Source organism: Coloeus monedula, assembly GCF_965178545.1.
Source record: "Coloeus monedula genome assembly, chromosome: 7".
NCBI classification, from domain to species: domain Eukaryota; kingdom Metazoa; phylum Chordata; class Aves; order Passeriformes; family Corvidae; genus Coloeus; species Coloeus monedula.
In genome coordinates, this window is record NC_138787.1 from 8,375,427 (window position 1) to 8,388,045 (window position 12,619).

Sequence of the window (12,619 nt, forward strand, 5' to 3'; positions counted from 1 at the left end):
GCCTTACTGCTTAAACTGTATTCTTCTTTACTAACAGCTGAAAAGATAATTACTTTTCCTAAACCTTAAAAATTTTAGTATTATAAGCCCATGTTAAATAAAAACCCTACAGTGTACCAAAATTGATATTTAGTGGTTTTAAGTCTCTTAACTGTCAGGTCTTGCACATCTGCTGTCAAGGGCACTGTATTCCACAGGTAGACACACAGATTAACTCGGGTCTAACCCCTGACTGTTATTCGTATCTCAGCAGGAAGGGACCACAATCTCAAGGAGCTCTGTGTGACAGATGCCTGCCATGCTCCATTGCAGACTATCACATTTGACTCACATCTTTTCCACCCCTGTCCCTGGAGGCATTTGTGGCCACTTTTATGGTTTGGTCACTGGACCAGATGGGGTCTGATCTGGTCTGTCAGGTATATAATGCATATGTACATATATGTAATACAGCAGCAGTTCATCCAGTAACACCAGGAACACTTATCAGCACAGTACTGCTGGTTAGACTTTTTTCTGTTACTAGAGAACAATGTGGATGAATTAAGAGTTTAAATAATCATTTCTGATTGAGTGTTCGCTGAACTTTATACAAGTGCATGGGATTATATAGGTGAAATCGTGATCTCTGCTATTTTTTCTACTAGTAATGACTTGGGTTTTGGTGATATTTCAGCTATAACAAAAGGCAAAGAAAACACAGCAAACATCCTTTGAAATCCGAAAAGCAATGGTTGCTATATCTCTCTGCGATTTCTCGCATGGAAGAATGTGTGCTCTGTCCAGTATGATACAGAGTGAACCCAGTGTGTGTCTGGAATGCTGCTGTATGGGATGTCAGGGGAGGCTGTATGGTGTGCACACAGTGAGGTTGGTCTGTCCATAGTGCACAATGTGTGATGCACATGACTGCATAGTGCAGATAAACCATGCAGTTTGTCCACTGCAGGTCACACATGTCCCAGACACACCTGAGTCACTGCACACAATGACACAGGGTACTTGCTGCCAGCAGATACCAGCCAGAATTTCTGATATCCAAAGGCATATATGTTATATCCTTTTTTAACAATTTCCCTGCCAAATGTCCAGAGGTCTTAGACATATAGCTAAAAGGCCAGTTGATTTGTGAGGCATTTGTCTCCTTCCAAAAGCAGGGGAGTTGGCAGGTAGGGGAAATTAATATTTTTTTTCCTAAATTGCCACCACTTTGCTGATGATCTTTCCCCAAATGCTTATTAAAGTAAGTCTCAGCTCATGTTTTTTTCCCCTCACAATACTGATGTCCAATGTAATACAGTAGCTTGTATTTTTGTAACTTTGATTTTTATGTCTAAGATGCTGCTAAAAAAGCCCCAATTATTCTTATAAATACTCCACAAAATCCAAATTTTATTAGATTGCTTTATGAAGCCCTTGTAAATATATTTTTAAAGATGCAGGTCTTTTTTCAGGTTGACTGGCTCACCAGAGTCTTTTCACCACAACATTCACAGATTTCTGATGTATTTAGGGAGGTGTTTAATAGCTGGAAGTTGTACGAGAGGAGTTACCAGTTTAACTTGGTACAGCCCCGACTCAGCAGTCTTGCAGCAATAATTTACACAATGGCACAGCACACCAGCCACAGATTTGAGACCAGGCCTGGCTAATGGTCACTGGCAGAATGGACATGGAGACAAAAAAGTGGGATGTGAATAAACAAGACATATACTCACATTATAGTCTTCCTAGCTAAAGTTTTTTCAGTGGATAAATTCCATATGCTTTCTTAAAAATGTGTTACTAATATAATGTCTCTAGTTATTGAGTGAAGAAATATAAATACTAAATTAGTTTATAGATTAAGTTTATGATTAAAATATAAAAATAATTTCATTCAAAAGACATTCTTCAAAATATTTCTAATAAGACAGCTGTCTAGAACAAAACCCCCTTATATTTAATTTGTCTGGCAACAAGGGCAACAATTCAACTACAAGATGTAAACAAGTGAAAATATTTTCATTATTGCTAAGTTCATAACTATGACGTCAGTAATAGTCAAAGATACACTTCCAGGAAAGACAGGGCTTAAAGAATATGAGAGTATCTATTTTGGCTTCAAACAACTGCCCACATCAGTGGCAGCTTCTTTAAGCACTGTGCTTGTAATAGAGCTGCTGAATCCAGAACAATAGCAATTTTACCAAATAATACTTGCAATTGTCATTATGGTTTAACCAAAGAGGCATGAATCATAGTGAGAGACCTCATGCACACTCGGATCTTACACTCAGCTGAGAGGTTTCATGAAGTTTAATTATCATGCTGTTGCCATTCTTCATTAAGACACACCTCTTGGTGTGCAAAGTGGTTTTTTACTCATTTAGCTCACACAAGGCCTAGCAAAACTGGAAAGAATATACATAATCTGTGTCTTTTGAAGGGTGACGTTTAGAAGCCTTTACTGCACTGCCCTCTGCTATGACTTAAGCATGGGAAGCTGTGGCTCTGCTGCTCATAACCCCATACATTCAACCCTCAGACCTGCCATCTCCGTATCAGCTGACACTCCACATTTGCAACGCTCTTGCACAGGGAAACAGGCAGATGTGAGGTGGAAAACTCCCAGGTTTTACTCCAGAACTGTTCATTTCTCTTACGTATTAGCAATTTGAGTATCTATACCTTCTAATGGTCATTAACTAAACGTGTACTCCCTCCCACTTTCTCTAAGATCCACAGTGTGATGCTGCTATGGGATTTGTCTCATTCAGATTTCAAAGTGACAGCTCCTGTCTCTCAGGGCTAGATGACAGACCAGTCATTTTAACCTGAAACAATCATTATTTTCAGGACCAGAGCTAGACTCCTGTGACAAACTCTTGTGAGAAAACCAGAACCTCTTGCAAATTCCAAATTGAGAGGTTTATTTGGAGAAGCTAGAATTATATAGCTTATACACAGTGCCAGCTCAGGGAGCTGAACCAGCTCTGTGCTCACATAAGCACGCTAAGATGTTTGTAACTGATAAGCGGTAGCCTGACTTGTGACCAAAACAATTTGCTTAAAACCATACGTTATATGTTATGCCACATGTTATATGACAACTTGTTTCAAGAAGAGACTCCTTTTGTGCAATCTTTCTCAGTCCTAAGAAAGCACTGTACCCTAAACTCAAATATAGAAAACATCTTGTACCAAATGAGAAAAACGTGCCTAAAAGAAAAGAAGACACCACATCTACTTAGGGACAAGTGGATGTTTTGCACCCAAATGTCAAGGGTAACATTTCTGCAAACTCCCGATGTCATACTGCACATTCATTCTCAAGAGAGGGAATTATTTACTTGACCTGGAACACTGTGTTGAGGAAGAGACTGAAATGAGTCTGGAGGGTAAGATAACAGCCTATCTGCAATTTAAGCTCATTTGGTTCGTTTTCTTCATTAGAACTTACTGCAGTTTGTCTCCTACAGGGTGTCATTGTTCTGTTACTGAACAATACAACAATGCTCAATAAACAGTATTTTGTTTCCTGTGTGTATTTTAGTACGCAATATGAAAAAACTGGGATTTGTTATTTTTCCCACAGCCTTCTAATACCTATGAATTTTGCTTTTATTCATTAATTCATTGTAAAGGAATTTTGATACATACAATAAAATCAAATATGAAAGCAAGTCAAGACAGTATTTGTATCCCTTAAAAAAAAACTCTGTTAAAAGTCAAAGAAATTCTTCTCTTAAATAACTCCTGTTGGAGGTTATGGTTGACCTCTTTAAGACAGTCAGATTTTGACATTCCTGTTCACCTTTCTGCAATGTTTTATTCTGATTCTATGCCAACGAAATACTTTAAAACACATTTTTAACTTCAGGCACGTCTAGTTTCCATTGATTTCAATGAAATAAAAAACAAACAAAAACATTTCTAGATTTATGACAATATTGAAAAACCTTTTGGAATATAAGTGAATCAGGGAATACAAGTTTCTTTTGACCTGCCACTAGCTTGAACTGAACAATCTGTAGTATCAGTGATCCCACAGCACGGAAAGGAAAGAGCTTCAGTTGCACTACCAATTTCTGTTTCTGGGTGTCTCCAGAACAGTCTTCATAAAAACATGTTTGTCTTTAGGAGACCAAGATACACTTATGTTCAAACTAGCCACAACTTGAAAGCAATTTTTTGGAAGGCAAAGCAAAAAGTACAAGATGTACTTAGAATCACGTGATGAAGTAAGCATATGTCAGCAAATAAAATCATTGATTTGAACAGTTCTGGGGTTATACAAATAACATGCACCTCAACAGCCATCAATTGTGTAGCCATCAATCTTGCAGGTGGAACCCTTCACCCATATACAGCACCCTGCGTGAACAGGGCTCTGCACTGGGGCATGACACTGAGCCAGATACCTTTTTAGCAAAACCTGCAGAGTTGAATCTGACACAGTTCTGAGTATGAGAAAAACCTCATACTACCACCTGCCTGTATTTGATGTTAGACAGTGATTAACTAAGTTGCCATATCTTATTAAGAATAGTAAGCCGGTCTCTTTCTCTTTTGCAATGTCATTACCATAACCCTTTGGTGTTAGTGCTATATTGATTATTTACAATAATAATAACAACATAATAATCTAGTAATTAGTCATCATTGTACAATTACTTAGCTTTCAATTCTCATAAATCCTAACCCTAGCTTCCAAAGAGTAGTTTACCCATCAGACTCAATCAGATACCTTCTTGTCACTGATGGTATATGCCTTCACTATCACAGCAAACTTCAACTAACTATTGTTTCAGCCAGGGAAAGCTGTTCCCATAGAAAGCTTTGTCCATCTTCAGGCTATTTTCTTAAAGGGTGGGAAGCATAATAACCAATTTAAAAAATTTTTAAAAACCAAAACATGAAAATTTAAGTTTGTTCTGAAATTTCTTTTGTAAGGGCTCTAATAAGAACATTCATATTAATATTGTTTTGTTAATTTTCTAACTAATCTGAAGTGAAAGTTAAGATAATACCACAGAAAGCACTCTCTGTGTCATTAATGACACCCAGGGCCTGAATCATATTCCAGAGATACAGCCAGGGAGACCCTGCAATGTCTGAAATGAAACATGCAATCTGCTGGCACCAGTATATTTATGTAGTGTGCTCAGGGACAGGACACAAACTCCTCTGCCTCAGAAAGCTTTTCAAAGCCTTTGGTCCCAGAGGTGGTCTTAGCCCTCAGCTTCAGCTCTGTGCAAACACTGTCCTATCAGAGTTGGAAATGTGGCTTACCTGTTTTGGCAGAGCTCTTTTTTTTTTTAATATCTTAAGCACAAATCTACTCAGTACCTCAAGTCAGCTAACAAGAAAACACAAATATGACCAATAGCTTGCTGTTATCTAATACTGCTTCACCCTATTATTATGGCTAGCACTCCCAAATGGATGAAATGATCATTAATAAATTAAGGGAACTGATATGGAAAGTTAGCAACATCATAGGATCCTGGTCATACAAAGCCTGGCACATGAGTCTTGAGGTAACAAGAATCCTTTCTTGACATATTAATGTCAGGAAAAAGGGAAAATATTTTCAAGCAACTTAAAAAATCTATGAGAAGGAAAAAATCTAAAGAAGTCTTTATATTACTAGTACTGCAAAGAACAGATGTAAATAAATAGCTAAATTTTTAAACTACACCACTTGGGTTCACACATAGAAAACATAAAACAATGGCAAGATTAAAGGATTTCAAATTGTCTCAATAGAGTACATTGATTTTTTTTTCTGACCTCAGCTGGGGCTGAGGGGAGGCTTTTGCTTCACTGAAGAAGAGGTTGACTTAAGTCGCTTTTCAAGGTAACTTTCAAGTAAGTAGTCTTTTAAATCTATGAGCTGCTCACTAATTATGTCTTCTGTCCTTTAAAACACATAACTGCCCATTACTGTATTCAGTGGAAATACTCAAACATTAATTATGCACGTGCTTCCAAGTGTTTTCAGGATAAGAATCCATGCCAAAGTCAATTAAGTATAGGTCTCCAAAGTGGTTGGGAAATTATATAGGATAAACAGGCAGAGGATGTTTCTTAAGCGAAGGTGCAATTCTGGATGTCAGACATGGTCAGAAGCATTGTTGTGATGTGTTTAACCTTGCGAACAAACACAAGAATTCCTGTAACTTATAATTATGAGAGACAATGTTGTCACAATTAAGCCTCTAACTAATGTCTACTTACACAATATTCACATCCATCCTGAGGAGCACAGGTTTTTCATTTGTGAATTCCTTTCTTCTGTAGTCTTTCTGTTTTGACCACATTCTTATTGCCAGCAATTGATTTCATACCTCCCCTTGCAAAACAAGTGTTTTGTTTATGCTTTGTCCGTAACGAGTTTCAAGACAATGATTAATTTAGATGAAAAACTGCACGGTGACTACATGTTATTTAGGGTCAAAATAAGCTGCCAAACATAGGCATCTAGTTCAAGAGACCCTGTGAAAGCATAACAACCAAAAGGCAAATACAACATAGGTCCTGTAGGAGACCTGAGCTCTACAGGTGTATTAATTGAATGGCAGACAGGATAGCCTCTGTCCTCTCAGATGATAATACATGTCTAAATTTAGAAAAACAGATCAAATTCCTACTCTCTAATAGCCTTACTAAGGCTGTTTGATCTTTAGGACAGCAGGTGTTTAGTAGTATGGCAAGTTTTTAGCTTTTCTCAGAATACTTTGCCAGTATTTCTATGCTGAGACTCAGCAGCACTTCTGCACCAGGTTTTACAGCAACACTGGGGAAGAACATTGGTTTGGGGAGATTGAGAGCCCCATTCAGTTTTCCCAAATCTACTTCAGTCCTTATGTCCAGCATTTTGCACTGGAAAACCCTACGGCCAACCAATTGAAACACTATCACTTAGTTGCCATTTGTATGGTCTGCATTTGGCCTTACATAGCTTTCTCCAGGATGATCCCTTGGAGCCAAGAGAACCCTTGGATGCAGTCTTTAGTGGGAACTTATCCTGACTGATTTTTAGGAGGCAGTCTGAAAGAAGAAAATGAGGCTTGTGCCCATATGAGCTTGTTGTAGTGAACTGTAGTTGGAACTGAATAAGGTACTCACTAGGAAGGTGAGAATCATCCCAAAGTGTCCAAGGGAACATGCCTGCCTTCACAATCATTATTCCTTAGATAGTTAAATATATGGATATGGGCTGTGGGAATCACTGTTTGGAATAAAATAGTTCAGATCCTTAACATTTTGTATAGGAACCTAGACTTGCAGATTTATAGGAAACCATTAAAAGAAGTATTTCATTAAGTAATTCAAGACATGAGATCCATTCTTGTGATTTTTTAGATACAGACATTTAATTATAAAAATCACATCATTAGGCCCTGATATGTCAAGTTAACAAATGTAAGATTTGGTCAATTCAAGGTTTACTACTTTCTCTGAAATGTACAGTCGAAATATAGGACATAAGGGGACAAGAAGGCTGGGCATTTACTTAAGTAGGGAAGGATGAGGGAAGAAAGAAAAATGAAAACTGTACCTGCCAATTTGCACATGATCTGATCTCCAGTGAGGCCTGCAGGAAGTAGAAGGCAAATGGGAAGAAAGCAAGCAAAACAAAAAAAAAAAAAAAAAAAATTCAAGTCTTTGGCACACAGGAAGACAAGACTGAGAAAGAGACTAAATCCAGCGACTGACCAACAGAGCGGGTGCCAGGCCCTTCTGGATTTTGATCTTAGATTCCGTGCTGACTCACCATGTGGCCGCCAACCAATGGCTCCACCTTTGTGTTTCAGTTTCTCATAAGCACACTGGTATTTATCTATTAGCCTTATGGACTGTTGTAAAGATAATTAATAAATGTTTGGAGAGTACTTTGAAGATGAAAGGCCAAATTCAAAGTAGAAGGGCACTGAACTGATTTGCTCATTCCTTTGCGGCAAAAACAGTTTATACTTACAGAAAGCAAGCAAGAAATCGCCATTTGTTATTGCCATCTACTCCCTTCCCTACCTATTTTCACAATTATTATATATTATTGTTGATAAGCAAATCATATGTGTACTATTTATCAGCTAAAGTTAATCAAGTGCCAAACTGATTGTCAAATTAGATTCCAAGTGTAAATGGTATACAGAGTACTGTCAATTATCATACATATGACAAATATATTTAGCATTGGTCATCAGCTCTCTGAAGTTGGGACCATTTTTAAGGCTTTTTTCTACCTTAGCATCGAAGTAAACTGTTGATGACAGGTATTTGTTAGAATTTTGTATTATTAAAATATATTTATAAAAATCACCACAAACTGACTTTCCCTAATGATTCCTCTGCTCAAGGCTAAACTCTTTCAGGAAGGCAAAATAGTCTTAGCTGTTACGCCATTAGTGTTTTATGGGTGCCATAAATCAACTGCAATTTCTATCCAACTTAATATGCCTGACTTTTCTATGAGTCTACTTATAAAGTTTTGTGTGTCAGGCTTTATAGATTCAACTATCTATGAAATCACAACTTCACCTGATTTGGTAATGTTGTGTAAAAGAAGAAAGCTCACTTGAGAAAAATCACTGGCCATCCTGAAATAAAGTTTATTTCTGACCTATTCAAAAAAATTATTTAACAAATATTTTGAACTAAATTTTTAGCTTGTTGCCAATTAAGATTTGTTGTGTTTGGTCAGATATTGCCTCCTTAAGCATATTATCATGATCTAATATAGGAATAGAAAAGTCAGTTATTTGGTGTGAATTAGCACACGAAATACCAGATATGCCACACTAATCAAGTGATTAGTCCACTTCTGTTTCCCCTCTACATAATCAATGAATAAGCCATATTTTTCATTCTAAGGAGAACTAGAAAACCTGATGAAAGGCCAAAAGATTATTAAATTCTGAGACAAAATTTACTTTTATAGCTTAATACATTTCTAGTTTAAGGCAACCCAGTGAAAAATAATTTGCCATCTCTGCAAGATGTTCAAATGGGAACGCAACCAAGCACACATATAGGTTTTGTAAAAAAAGACAGCAAGTTGTAATTATTTAACAAACAAAATAACAGCTAGTTTAAAAAATAGAGGCTGCATCTCCAAACTATAGAACACAATTGCTACTTTTCAAGAATGCTACATATAACATGACTTGAGAAGTTGCAGAAAGAGACATTACATCTAAATCTTCACATGTGAATATGAAAGGAAAACAAGAATATTTTTGTGGCTTAACTGAAAGTTGGATGGAAGCACTGATAATTCACTGCTTGCTTTCTCCCTGCTGATACCAAAATGAAATGATACAGCAGCTTGCTAACCAGTAATCCCAGTAATCTTGGATTCCTCCCACCTGGGGGTCTGTCACCAATGCAGGGGACACCTAGAATGCAGCCTCTCACTCCAGTCTCGTTCTGGCAGCATGGAGTTGAGCAGCAGCAGCTACAGAGCCTGGCTAGGGAAATGCGGTACATGCTCAGAAAGCTCATGTCAAGCTTCATGCTGCCAAACCTGTAGGTACCAATACTGAACTAATGCTGCACAAGCTACCAACTCCAGGAAAAGCATATCAATAGCTTGTCACATTTTCCTTTAAGCTTTATCAGAAGCTGAGTGACTGCAAAGTGAGAATCCACTGGTCAGTCTACTTTTTGATCTATCACAGGGGATGTCTTTGCTAACAAGTGCATTTTTTGTCTTGATTTCCTGTGCTATAAAAAGAGAGATATTTTCTAAAGTCATCTAAAATGTGTGGATGGATAGTGTCATGCACAGTAAATTCAGAGCACTGTCATATGCAGGCATGTCTAGTTTCATGTGCTCCAATTTTCTCATCTATAGAATGAGGATTATTTTACGTGTTGAGTACATGAGTATTGGTCGAGTATTCTGAAAACTTGAAAATGGAGACAGCATTCAACGAATTTGCTTATTAGTTTCACCACATGTATACTGCATGAAGATTAACTCTACAGAGAGGCTAGGGGGCAGGAGATGGAGAACAGCGATGTTATGGTGCCCAGGGTGATATTAATGACCATTATAAGCAGATGATACTTTATCAACTGACTAATGTTGTTTGGCTATTTATGGAGAATTGGTTTTATAGGAAATGTGTAATTCAGTTTACAGATCTACTGTACTAAGAATAAGCTCCTCCCCCAGTGGTACCAGTCAGGTTCCTTTGTGGCAGGATGCTGAGCTCTTCTTAAAATCCAAACCAAAAAAAATTGCAGGCAGTTTGCAGGATTGGAATGTCATGATTTGTCCTTTATGAGGAAAAGTCACACTGTTAACACCTAAAACATGTTTGCACACTGTCCACAATACTGGGTGCTCCTCAGGAAACAGAGCAGTTGGACAAAGTATTGGGGATACCACTGTATTTTTCCTGACCTACTTGGTTACAATATATATGTGTATGTGTGTGTGTACATCACTAGCTGTTTGGTTAATTCAACCACCATTTTATGTATATAGATATATAGATATAAAATTAGCTAAGAGCACTAGAGCTTGTCACACTGAAAACTACTGACCAGCTAATATCCAGTGTGTCTCACCTTATTACAGTTCCTCAAGGAAAGAAGATCCTTGTGCAATGAGTAAAGAGGTGCTGACATCACTTTCCCTGAAGGTGGTCAGAGCCCTCTCCCCTCTGCATGCCTTGCATGTGTTTGCCATGGGCTTTCTGACATGCAACAGCTTTCTGGTGAGCAATCTGCACAGGAATTGTTCGATGAAGTGTAGCTGTTAGAGCAGTAACTATGCAGCCATACAGCAAAGCTCATAGCTGCAGGATCAGAGGGGACAATAGGGAACGTGGAGCGAGTAACAGTAACATCTGAAATGCAAGACACAAGTCATTTTAGGTATTAGAAAAAAATGGAAATTAAAGAATGGCTGGAGTAAAACAATGAAAGTGGCTTCACCGCCCAGGTCAAAGCAAACAGTGTGATAAAAGCATGAAAGGAAGAAAAACAGATTAATTGATCTCGGTAGTATTGTCAGCATGGAAGAAGTAAGGAAATTAACTTCAGTAGTTAAGCATGCAGAAGTCAATAAGACTTCCTGCAAATAAAAAGAATATGGTACACACTGTCCTTGTTCTCTCTCTCCACTGTAACTTCACTGAAGTTAAACAGAATTTCTGTTGCAGTCTTGGGGCCAAGTGATAAGTACAATCTTTGTACTGGAGTCTGTGTCAGATCACTAAACATGGGAAATGGGGTTTAAGTAGCATTCCACACAGGTCATTTAACAGAAGCAGGAGATGTGAGCAGGCTTTATTGGAAAGAAGGGTCATAGACTAAAGGAAGATCTTGCAGGTAAATATCAGGCTACATTGTGGCAGGTTTTATGGGCCTTGTGAGATGCTTGACACCTTCAAGCTTTTCTTGATATCAAAGATTTGAATACTAGGAAAATTCATGTTGGAATTCAGAAGGTCTCTTGTCTGATCTCCTACTCCAAGCAAAGTCAGCTACAAGATCAGGTTACTCAAAGCTTTATCCAGTTACGTCTTGAAAACCTCCAAGGCTGGAGACTGCAAAATCTCCCTGGACAACCTGTTCCACTGCTTCTCTGTCATCATCTGCATCTTCTTCTATCTCATCTGAGAAATTAATTAAGGCTTCCAGTTGCCAAATACCTCCTGTATCTGCTACTGGTTCATCCTCATTGATAGTGGCACCTTAGAATTTTCCATTCTGCTAAGGAGTCATTACTAGCTGAATTTTTTTTACACCTTTCATACAGTATTTCATACTGTGAGGAGAATAAGAGTCAAGGAAGATGATGCTGTGCTATAAACTTAACCCCCCCACCTTTGTTCACAGGATCATAAAGCATTAGAGGATGGCCATGTTATGAACAGTCTCACAGTTTATATTTAAATTCTGCAGGCTAAAAGGCTCTAGCACAGTGCTTTTAGGAGAACCACCTGACTTCTGTACAAGCTGAAAACATTCTCACTGTCATCAGAACAAGGACTTCGGTCCCCAGGGATGTTTTATGAAAGGAAAAAAGCAGCTGTACAAGCATTTCCTTCCAAAATAATCAGCAAATAGTAACAGTAATTGGAGTACACAGCTGTATATTTTGCACCCTGAGAACTATGGAGAGTCAAAGCGAGAGCAACAACTGCAGAAGAAGTAGTCAAATAGTTAGGGAAATAGAAAAGAACAGCAAGATACTCTGTGATAAAGATTTTTATTAATTTTGAGGTATGCCTTCGTGCCTTCTGAGACAGAGGTCAGGCTGCCATCACCTCAGCAAATTAAAAATTGGCAACGTCATTTGGGTACCAAACCAAACAATGATAAATGTTCTTCCCACACCTATGCACAGGGTGTGGCACTCTGATATTTCATCAAATCTCTGTCTGCAGGAAAACAGCTTGCTAGATAAAGCTACTGCCTAGTAGAAGCCTTTCATAATATAATCTCTAAACCTGGCAGGATCACCCAGGAAATTTCCTCCAATTAATAATCCTTCCTGTCTGAAGTTGGCATGTTTTGTATGATTCTGTAGACACTGCAGTGTGCTCAAGGACAGATAATGCAGAATTTTCAGTCAGGATGTTGCAGCAGTTCCACCACTGTGCATTGCAGTGTT